The following is a 10,500-nucleotide window of genomic DNA, read 5'->3' as shown; positions in this document are numbered from 1 at the left end:
AGTATGGCCATCAATTCTACATCTCTAACAAGACACTTCTTGTTGAACCATATGAACCGTTTCTTGCTTATTACCCAAAGACTGAGATGTCTTCAATTCAGTTATTTGAGTAGTTAAGGCCTCCATCTGTGCCGCAACAACACTATCTGAACCACCCCCTCTCTTACTACCGCTAGGGTTACCATACTCAGCAGTGTGGGTAACCAATGCATTATCATCATTATTATTGTCCTAGAATCTCCCATTAGCTGAAGAATCTAGTAGAGCCATATGATCGTCATACAACCCGTTATAAAACTGGTTGTAAAGAAACCACTTTTCGAAGCCATGGTGAGGGATTGAACAAACCAATCTTTTAAAGTGAACCCATGCTTCATTAAGGTCTTCAGTAGGACCTTGCTTAAAACTCGTAATCTGGCTCCTTAGATTGTTTGTCTTCTGTGGAGGGAAATATCTCTTGTAGAATGCAAGAGTTAGTGAATTCCAGTTAGTGATTGCATTGGTCTCTATATCCAAGTCACGTAGCCATTCTGCTTCATCATCTCTCAGAGAGAAAGGAAAAAGAGTCTGTTTGACTTGATCTTGAGTCACCTCAGCAGTCAAGGGAATAGAACAGCAATATGTGACAAATTTCTCCATGTGTTTGGCAGGGTCCTCACGAGCTTTTCCTCCAAATAAATTTTGCTGTACCAGACTTATGTAAGATGGTTTGATCTCAAAGGTCCCTTTATCAGCGGTAGGGAGCTTAAAGCCTTTAGGAATAGAATTAATGGTGGGTTCGGAATGACTTGCCAAGGTCGGCATCCTTTAATGTTGTAGAAATAACGAGTGCAGAAACTAATGTGTCCTCTTCAAAGGACGAATCTTCTGCGAAAGTAAACCGCTCGTAGTCAAGTGTACTCAAGTCTTCCACTTGACTTACTTCTCTTTGAAATTTTCGTCTGTACCGAAAAGTCTTCTCTGGCTCAGGATCAAAAGGTACAATCTCCGACCTGTTAGACCTGGGCATACACGAAAACAACAAGAAAAATATCAAACTGTCTCAAGGAACTGATGCTCCCGACAACGGCGCCAAATTTGATAAGGTTGTTTTCCGTCGTTGTCCTACCAAAATAAATCCTAAATTACTACTAACTGGTAACTAGTGGCAAGAAAGGGTCGAATCCACTGGGAGGCGAGTTAATTGTTCTATTTGCTAATATTTAAGTTCGTCTTAAAGGTAACAAATTTCTTGAAGGATGTTTGTTTGGTTTGCTAAAACTAATTGTGATGTAAATAAAAGACAAATTCAATAACATTAAATAGTCTAGGGATCAAGTTCACTAAGTAGTTATCTGGGGGTCAGATTTAATTTATTAACAGAGCTAATTACTTTGTTTAAGGTTATATGATCGGTCGATTCAAAATTCCCTTTAGATCTAATTTAACATGCAATCGCTATCATTAAATTATCTCTATTCAGTTATCGCAGCCTATATTGATTCTAACTCGGTCGGCGAAAGTCTCAATTCGCTATACTAGTCAATTAACCCTGGCCAGTAATTAACTAACTAGATGAAGAACAATAAACTGAACAACAACGAATAAGCAATTTAACTATCAATTCATTGATTAATCCCCCTTCTAACAACCTAAATCCCCAATCGCCCTAGATTAGAGGTTTAGCTACGCATACTATAAGGAATAACAATAACAATAATAATAGAAGATATAATTAACGGCATAAAAGATGAATAACGAATTATTAAAAGAGAATTGTATGAATACCGTAGTAAATTAAGGATGAACAAAGTAATTAAAGGCATAAAAGATGAATAACGAATTATTAAAAGAGAATTGTATGAATACCGTAGTAAATTAAGGATGAGCAAAGTAATTAAAGGCATAAAAGATGAATAACGAATTATTAAAAGAGAATTGTATGAATACCGTAGTAAATTAAGGATGAGCAAAGTCTAGAACCGTAAGTAATAACAATAAAACTAAACTAAGGTTTTTAAGAGATATTTTATTGTAAAGTAGTGTAACTAGGTAAAATAAAGCGTAAAAATAACATAGGGTACAAATTGGGTATTTATAGTAAATCATAACTGACTTAAGGAAATTCCGGAAAAACCCTGAAACTAGTGTGTACTCGATCGAGCCTGAGTGCACTTGATCGACTACATTCTCAGTTGATCGAGTCTGCTTGGGCTTGATCGAGGACTCTCCCTGTTTCAGCTCTTTTCTTCGTGTTGTCTTCTTCACCTCTCTTCCTTTATTCTTCTGGATTCCCGTGTCATGCTCTGTGTATTCCTTCATGCCTACTCCGCGGTGCTCATTTCATTCCCTTGCTCCATAAATGCATCATTCCTACATTAAACACCAAGTAGCGGAAGTATCGACATTAAAGTGTCAAAGGCATGTAATTAATATAAACTAGCATGAAAACCGCATCAAAAGTAACTAAGGGGAGGCATAAATATGTATATAATTATGACTCATCAGCAAGTATATCAAAAGTGACCATAGAAGAACAATTATTAAAGTATAAAGTTACTTATTACATGTCTCAAAAATCCGAAATCCTAAGTGTAAAGAATGTAAAACAAAACAACTCAAAAGTATCTAAAACTCGTGACAGCGGAAGCTAAGACTCTAGGTGATAACATCCCCTCTTTGATCCTTCAGCTAACATGAAATCATCACCTGTCACAATCTGGTCACCATCCCCGAATGGATCACCAAAGTTTTAGAAAACATAAACGAGGTCAGTTCACTGAATAATCAAGATAAGAAATCATAAAGACAACCAATACAATTCAATCCAATCGAAGTATCATCCTCCAAACTCCATTAGTAGCCAGTAACCGACTACACACTCAAGTGTGTAGCCCTACCGGATTACCCATCGCAACAAGTAATCCACACCGCCAGTGGGGGACCGCAGCCTTGCCCACCAAATCCCCGCTCATCACAACGAGCAATAACCCATGTCCTTTAACGTGCACATCCTCCTTTGTGACGGGAGCCGTAAGGGGCGACTCACGGGCGTGAAGCCATTCCTGAAGATGACTCTACTTAGCCGAGGTTGCGCCTCGAGACACAGACAAACAACAACCAATCCAAACAACCAAGAAAGACAATTCCAATATCAATACTAATTATGCCAATACATTAATCAACATCGTCTTAAATCAATTAAACGAGCAACTGAGTAGGGTAGCCCTACCTTATTACGATTCCGAAATCACAAGCAAAGCAGAAGCTAGAACTATTCCTCTACGAATCCTTTACCTAGCAATAACCACAACAATACTATATCACAATCATGCTAATCTACCTTTTTCCTAATCTAACCCCTTAGGGCAAAACCCTAAAAGACAAATACAATCAATTGACAAAGCACTAACGACTTACCGACGAAACTGATACGGAATAACGAATGAAAGACTCACGAACGATCGACTTGCCTTGAGAGTGATTAGGGTGATTAGAGAGAGATGAGCATCGTTAGGTTTTGGTAAAAGTGATTTGTAAGCTGTTAAAACGTAATTTATAATCTCTAATCACCTTAATCAAACCGCGGAAAATAATCCCGTCAGGCCGCTTTACTCGGTCGAGTACCTGGGGTACTCGGCCAAGTACGCCTTACTCAGCCGAGTATCTCACTACTCGGCCGATTGTTCCTGGACAGTAACCTAACCAGAAAACACACGATACCTTACTCGGCCAAGTTAGCCTTATTCGGCCGAGTAGAGTAGACTCAGAAAACTGTGGTATGACAGTATTCCCTCCTTAAAACGAACTTCGTCCCCAAAGTTCATACCATACCAAAAATAAAACAGCACAAAACAACACGAACTACCCAAAGACAACAACTATAACTATTCAAAAGTACCAATAACACCCACTATAAACAACAAAACAACTCGTCCCAAGCTCAACGATACTAATAGCATAACCATCTCGACCTCAAACTAACTCAAAACATGCATGCGACCATCTCCTACCCTCCTTAAAAGACAATGGTTACGTCCCCGTAACCAAACATACCTAATCAAAAAGGTGAGGAAAGCGCTCTCTCATAGACTCCTCTGGTTCCCATGTGACCTCTTCCACATTGTGATTAGACCAAAGCACCTTAAGTAAGACGGTTTCACCATTCCTTGTCTTGTGTACTTTATGGTCCAAGATCTCCTTAGGAACCACTGCATAAGTTAGAGCCTCATCTAACTCGATGTTCTCAACCTCAAGCACATGTGAAAGATCACTCACATACTTCCGGAGTTGTGATACATGAAATACATTGTGAACCCGATCAAGCGATGGTGGTAAGGCTAGCCGATAGGCTACTTCAACTACCCGGTCCAGAATCTCATAAGGGCCGATAAACTTCTGGCTCAACTTTCCTCTCTTGCCAAACCTCATCACGCCTCGCATAGGTGACACTTTCAGGAGGACCTTGTCACCTACCGCAAACTCGATGACCCTTCGGTGCAAATCCGCGTAACTCTTTTGTCGATCCTGAGCTGCTTTCATTTTCTGGCGGATCAAGTGAACTTGCTCAATCATATCTTGCACCATCTGTGGCCCCAAAACCACAGCCTCGGCACTATCATCCCAACATACCGGACTCTTGTACTTCCTGCCATACAGAGCCTCAAAAGGTGTCATCCCAATACTAGTGTGATAGTTGTTGTTGTATAAAAACTCTATCAAGTCTAGCCTATCCTCCAAACTTCGACCAAATTCCATGGCACAAACTCATAACATGTCTTCTAAAGTCTTGATGGTTCTCTCAGTTTGACCATCTGTCGCATGATGAACTGCTGTACTCATCTTTAAGGTAGTTCTCATCAACTCCTGCAACTCTTGCCAAAACCGTGATATAAACCTCGCATCTCTATCTGACACTACCCATGTAACCGTACCACATGCTTCCTATATCCCAATGCTAGCTGCATCTTAGTCCAAGTATCTTTCATCGGGATAAAGTGAGCTGACTTTGTTAAACGGTCGACGATAACCCAAATCATATTGTTACCCTGCTGAGTCCTTGGTAACCCCACAATGAAGTCCATAGAGATCGACTCCCATTTCCACTCCGGTACCTCAAGTGACTGAATCTTATAACCTTGTGGTCTCCGTTGTTCACCCTTTAATCTCTGAAAAGTTAGACACTTAGCCACAAACTCCGCAACATCCTTCTTCATATTAGGCCACCAAAACGTCTTCTTCAAGTCCTTATAGAGTTTGTCACCACCCGGATGTACTGAATAAGGAGTCCAATGAGTCTCCGTCATGATCAACTTCTTTAAGTCCGCGTCACTAATAGACACACACCATCTCCCATCGAAACGAACACTCCCATATGTTGGATAAAAAACCTCGAAGTTGTGCCACTCTCTACCCTTGATTTCCACTCTTGAATCTTGGGATCAAGTTTCTGTTTCTTCTTTATGTCATCATACAGATCAGGCTCTATAGTCAAGTCACTGATGGCATTACCCTTTCGAATCACATGGATCCCCATCTTAGACATCTCATCTCTCAATTTCATCAAACACATAGTAGTGCACAACGAATGTACACTCTTCCTACTCAAGGCATCTACCACCACATTAGCCTTCCCCTCATGATAAATGATTTCTATATCGTAGTCTCCAATCAACTCCATCCATCGCCTTTGTCGCATATTCAGTTCTTTCTGTGTGTAGATATACTTCAAGCTCTTATGATCTGAAAACACCTTAAAGGGCGCCCCATAGAGATAGTGCCTCCAAATCTTTAGAGCAAAAACCACTGCACCTAGCTCCAGATCATGAGTAGGGTAGTTCTTCTCACACGGTTTCAGCTGCCTCGAAGCATAAGCGATGACTTTCCCATTCTACATCAAAACACAACCCAACCCATTCTTTGAAGCATCGGTATAAACCTCAAAGTTCTCACTTCCCTAAGGTAGATCTAGGATGGGAGTTGTGGTCAAATGCTCCTTTAATGTTTGGAACGTCGTTTCACAACTCTCATCCCAGCGAAATCTGGTCTCTTTCCTCATCAAAGTTGTCATCGGTCTGGCGATCTTAGAAAAGTCTTTCACGAACCTCCTGTAGTAGCCAGCTAAACCCAAGAAACTCTGGATCTCAGCGACATTCTTCGGTGCTTCCCAGTTTGTCACTGCCTTAATCTTACTAGGATCTACCGACACTCCCTCTTTCGAGATCACATGGTCCAGAAAAGCCATCTTCTCCAACCAGAACTCACACTTAGAAAACTTGGCATACAGCTGATTATCTCGCAAGGTCTGTAGTACTAACCTTAGGTGCTCCTCGTGCTCCTCCTTAGTCTTAGAGTAGACCAAGATGTCATCAATGAAGACAACCACAAACCTATCCAAGAACGGAATAAAGATCTGATTCATAAGATCCATGAACATTGTCGATGCATTAGTCAACCCAAAAGGCATCACCACATACTCATAGTGATCATACCACGACCAAAAAGGTATCTTTGAGATATCCTCATCTGCTATCCTCAACTGGTGATAACCCGACCTCAAATAAATCTTAGAAAACACTCCCGCACCACTCAAATGATCAAAAAGATCATCAATCCTTGGCAAAGGATACTTGTTCTTCACGGTGACATGGTTTAACTCCCTATAGTCGATGCATAGCCTCATACTCCCGTCTTTCTTTTTCACAAAAAAAATCGGTGCACCTCAAGGTGATACACTAGGTCGGATGTACCCCTTGTCTAGCAACTCGTCCAGCTACTTCTTCAACTCCTCCAATTCTTTAGGCCCCATCCGGTACGATGCTTTAGATATAGGTCCCGTCCCCGATTTGAGTTCAACACTGAAGTCGATGCCCATCTTAGGAAGTAACCCCGGTATCTCATCTGGAAAAACGTCGCCAAACTCCCCAACCATTGGTATGTCAGATGCCGCTGGCTCCTCTACTCGCATATCTCTCACATGAAAAAGGATTAAAGGACACTTCTTTCTCAAACATGTTTAAAGTCATTACCGCGATCAACTTCATCTTAGGTTTTACCACAAACCCCCCTATATGACACTTTGACTCCCTTAGGCCCTTTTAAAGAAACCCTCTTTTGTCAACAATTTATCTTAGCCTCATACTTGCCCAACCAGTCCACCCCGACGATAACCTCAAACCCATCCATAGGAAACTGTAACATGTTGACCGGTAAGTCCACTTGCCCCACCATCATGGACACCCCTCTATATAACTTAGAACACGACACTGACTCCTCCGAAGATATAAACACGTTATCTTTTATCAGTTCATATTCTCCCCAACCCATAGCTAAGGCATGACTCCTAGACACAAAAGAGTGGGTTGCCCCTGAATCAAACAGTTCAAAAGACGGTGTGTTATGAACAAGGAAAGTACCAGTAACCACATGAGCATCATTCTCAGCTTCCTGCTTGCCATCATAAAATGGTTCCCATTGTTCTTCTGGCCTCCACCCTGAACCGTGGTTGTTGAAGTAGTAGGCTTGGCTACTGAGTTTTGCGTCACACTGTTGTTTGGACGCTGGTAGGACCCTCCATTATTGCGGTTGTAGCCGCCACTACTGTTGTTGTTTTGTCCTCCACGATTACCCCATGACTCAGTTGGCCTATTATTAGCAAAGATCTGACTCGGAGCATGTGAAAAGTTTCCCTGGTATGTCCCTGGAAAGCCTCCTCCTCCCCTTGCAACGCTCGTGCACTCATACCTCTTATGACCCATACCGCCGCAATTGTAGCATGTAAAATTGGAGTTATCACTAGTACTCAAGCCGTCTCCTCTTCCCCGGGTGCGAGATCCCCCTCCATAGTTAGACCCTCCAGAAAAGGTCCTGGCCTGATTATAGCTGCCCCTCTTGTGACTCGAGTGATTGCCGCCCTCACTCTCAGCCTATCTCTTTTCTGCACTCTTTTCCTTGGCCTCCTTGGCCAAGTCCACTAGCCTCTCAGCGTGCCCTGCTCTTGCATAAACCTCTTTCAGATCCGTGAGCACCCCAGCTGGTAACCTATCCATGATCTTCGGTGTCAACCCCTTCTCAAAACGAAGAGCCAAACTCTGTTGACTTAGCTGCATATCCTCCGCGTATCGTGATAACTCGATAAACCGGTGATAGTACTCTGTGACGGACATGTTGTCAGCCATGGAAAAGGAATCGAACTCAGCTCTCAACTTATGGCGAATGTGTTCCGGCACAAAGTGTTCCCTCATAGCACTCTTGAAACCTCCCCATGGAATAACAGGTTGACCCCGGTTCCTGTAGTATGCCCTAGCCTCTTCCCTCACATTCTGCCACCATACCCCAGCCTCATCCCTTAGGTAGAACGCAGCCTGTTCTACCATCATCTCCTCCGGACACTTCACTACCTCTATCAAACTCTCCATCTCACGATGCCAATTATCAAGCTACTTTGGCTCACTAGTTCCCTCATAAGTAGTGGGGTGGAAGCGAGAAATGGTGGTGCTCAGCTTGGATGTATCAACCGGTTTCTCTCCTCCCTTACCCACATTCTTAGTGCCTCCATGAGCGCGTCTTGCTGCTCAATCATTCTGGCAACCTCCTCAAGACTCATCTTAGAAGCCCGGATGTACGCGGCAGATCTTCTTGGCGGCATTTTGAGCTGATATAACCAAGATAAACGTAAGCCCATAGCCTACGGCTTAAAATAAACAAATCACCGGCCAAAGAAGTACTCGGTCGAGTACTAGGAAATACTCGGTCGAGTAAGGACTACTCGGTCAAGTACTTAGACTACTCGTCCGAGTATCCTACTCTAGTAGTTGACCTACAAAACACATAAAGCATAATCGGTCGAGTACACAAGGTACTCGGTCGAGTACGCCCCACTCGGTCGAGTGCCCCTCTTACTCGGCCGAGTGGTCATGACCAGTAGCTACTGTTTTAAATCTACGTACCCTCACTCGGTCGAGTGCCTGGCTACTTGGCCGAGTATCCCCGACTCAGTCGAGTACCCGCCCTGCTCGGCCGAATCATGACAAAACGAGCTACCCTTCAACTTAAACACATGTATACATACGTATATTACTTCTTAAACACAATATATCAACCAAAAGCCACCTAATAACATCCAACATGCTTCATATATACATAATATCCTCTATTTATGCAATCATAGGCTTCAATTCATCCAATAATCTCACAAGAAACATTTAAATAACGCATGGAACGGTTCCCCAAGACACCCCATAGTGACCGGCTCAAAGTTGTAAGGGTCAAGATGCGGCTTTAGGACGTCTCCCAAGCCTTTGCGGTAGCTCCAAACAACTCCTACCCGGGTTCATTTTAATTAGACACCCTACATTCATTTTGTTCATTGATTTTAGGTTTCAAAATTGTCGCTCTCATAACACTTTGTAACACCCCCATATACCATGGTGCCTTACCAAGGACCACCCTAGCATATAAAGGTTCTACCATCTTGATTACCCGGGGCAAGTATATCAAAAGTGACCATAGAAGAACAATTATTAAAGTATAAAGTTACTTATTACATGTCTCAAAAATCCAAAATCCAAAGTGTAAAGCATGTAAAACAAAACAACTCAAAAGTATCTAAAACTCGTGACGGCGGAAGCTAAGACTCTAGGTGATAACCTCCCCTCCTTGATTCCGCAGCTAACATGAAATTATCACCTGTCACAATCTGCTCACCATCCCCGAATGGATCACCACAGTTTTAGAAAACATAAATGGGGTCAGTTCACTGAATAATCAAGATAAGAATCCATAAAGACAACCAATACAATTCAATACAATCAAAGTATCATCCTCCAAACTCCATTAGTAGCCAGTAACCGACTACACACTCAAGTGTGTAGCCCTGCCAGATTACCCATCACAACAGGTAATCCACACCGCCAGTGTGGGACCGCAGCCTTGCCCACTAAATCCCCGCTCATCGCAACGAGCAATAACCCATGCCCATTAATGTGCACATCCTTCTTTGTGATGGGAGCCACAAGGGACAAATCACGGGCGTGAAGCCATTCCCGAAGATGACTCCACTCAGCCGAGGACGTGCCTCGAGAACATAGACAAACAATAACCAATCCAAACAACCAAGAAAGACAATTCCAATATCAATACTAATTATGCCAATACATTAATCAACATCGTCTTAAATCAATTAAACAAGCAACTGAGTAGGGAAGCCATACCTTATTACGATTCCGAAATCACAAACAAAGCAGAAGCTAGAACTATTCCTCTACGAATCCTTCACCTAGCAATAACCATAACAGTACTATATCACAATCATGCTAATCTACCTTTTTCCCAATCTAACTCCTTAGGGCAAAACCCTAAAAGACAAATACAATCAATTGACAAAGCACTTGCGACTTACCGACGAAATTGATATGGAACAACGAATGAAAGACTCACGAATGATCGACTTGCCTTGAGAGTGATCATGGTGATTAGAGAGAGATAAGCGTCGTTATGTTTTGGTAAAAGTGATTTGTAAGC

General features: G+C 42.3%; 1 non-coding gene across 1 annotated transcript; it reads left to right on the top strand.

Annotated features, from left to right (window-relative positions):
• The first annotated feature begins 322 nt into the window (after positions 1-322).
• LOC141604014 (small nucleolar RNA R71) lies at positions 323-429 on the top strand. Its single transcript, XR_012525842.1, has one exon. It is a non-coding gene; the product is annotated as a small nucleolar RNA R71 (small nucleolar RNA).
• The last annotated feature ends 10,071 nt before the right edge of the window (positions 430-10,500 follow it).

The sequence above is a fragment of the Silene latifolia genome, chromosome 9, assembly GCF_048544455.1.
Source record: "Silene latifolia isolate original U9 population chromosome 9, ASM4854445v1, whole genome shotgun sequence".
Lineage (NCBI taxonomy): Eukaryota > Viridiplantae > Streptophyta > Magnoliopsida > Caryophyllales > Caryophyllaceae > Silene > Silene latifolia.
This window is presented reverse-complemented; position numbering and strand designations above follow the sequence as displayed.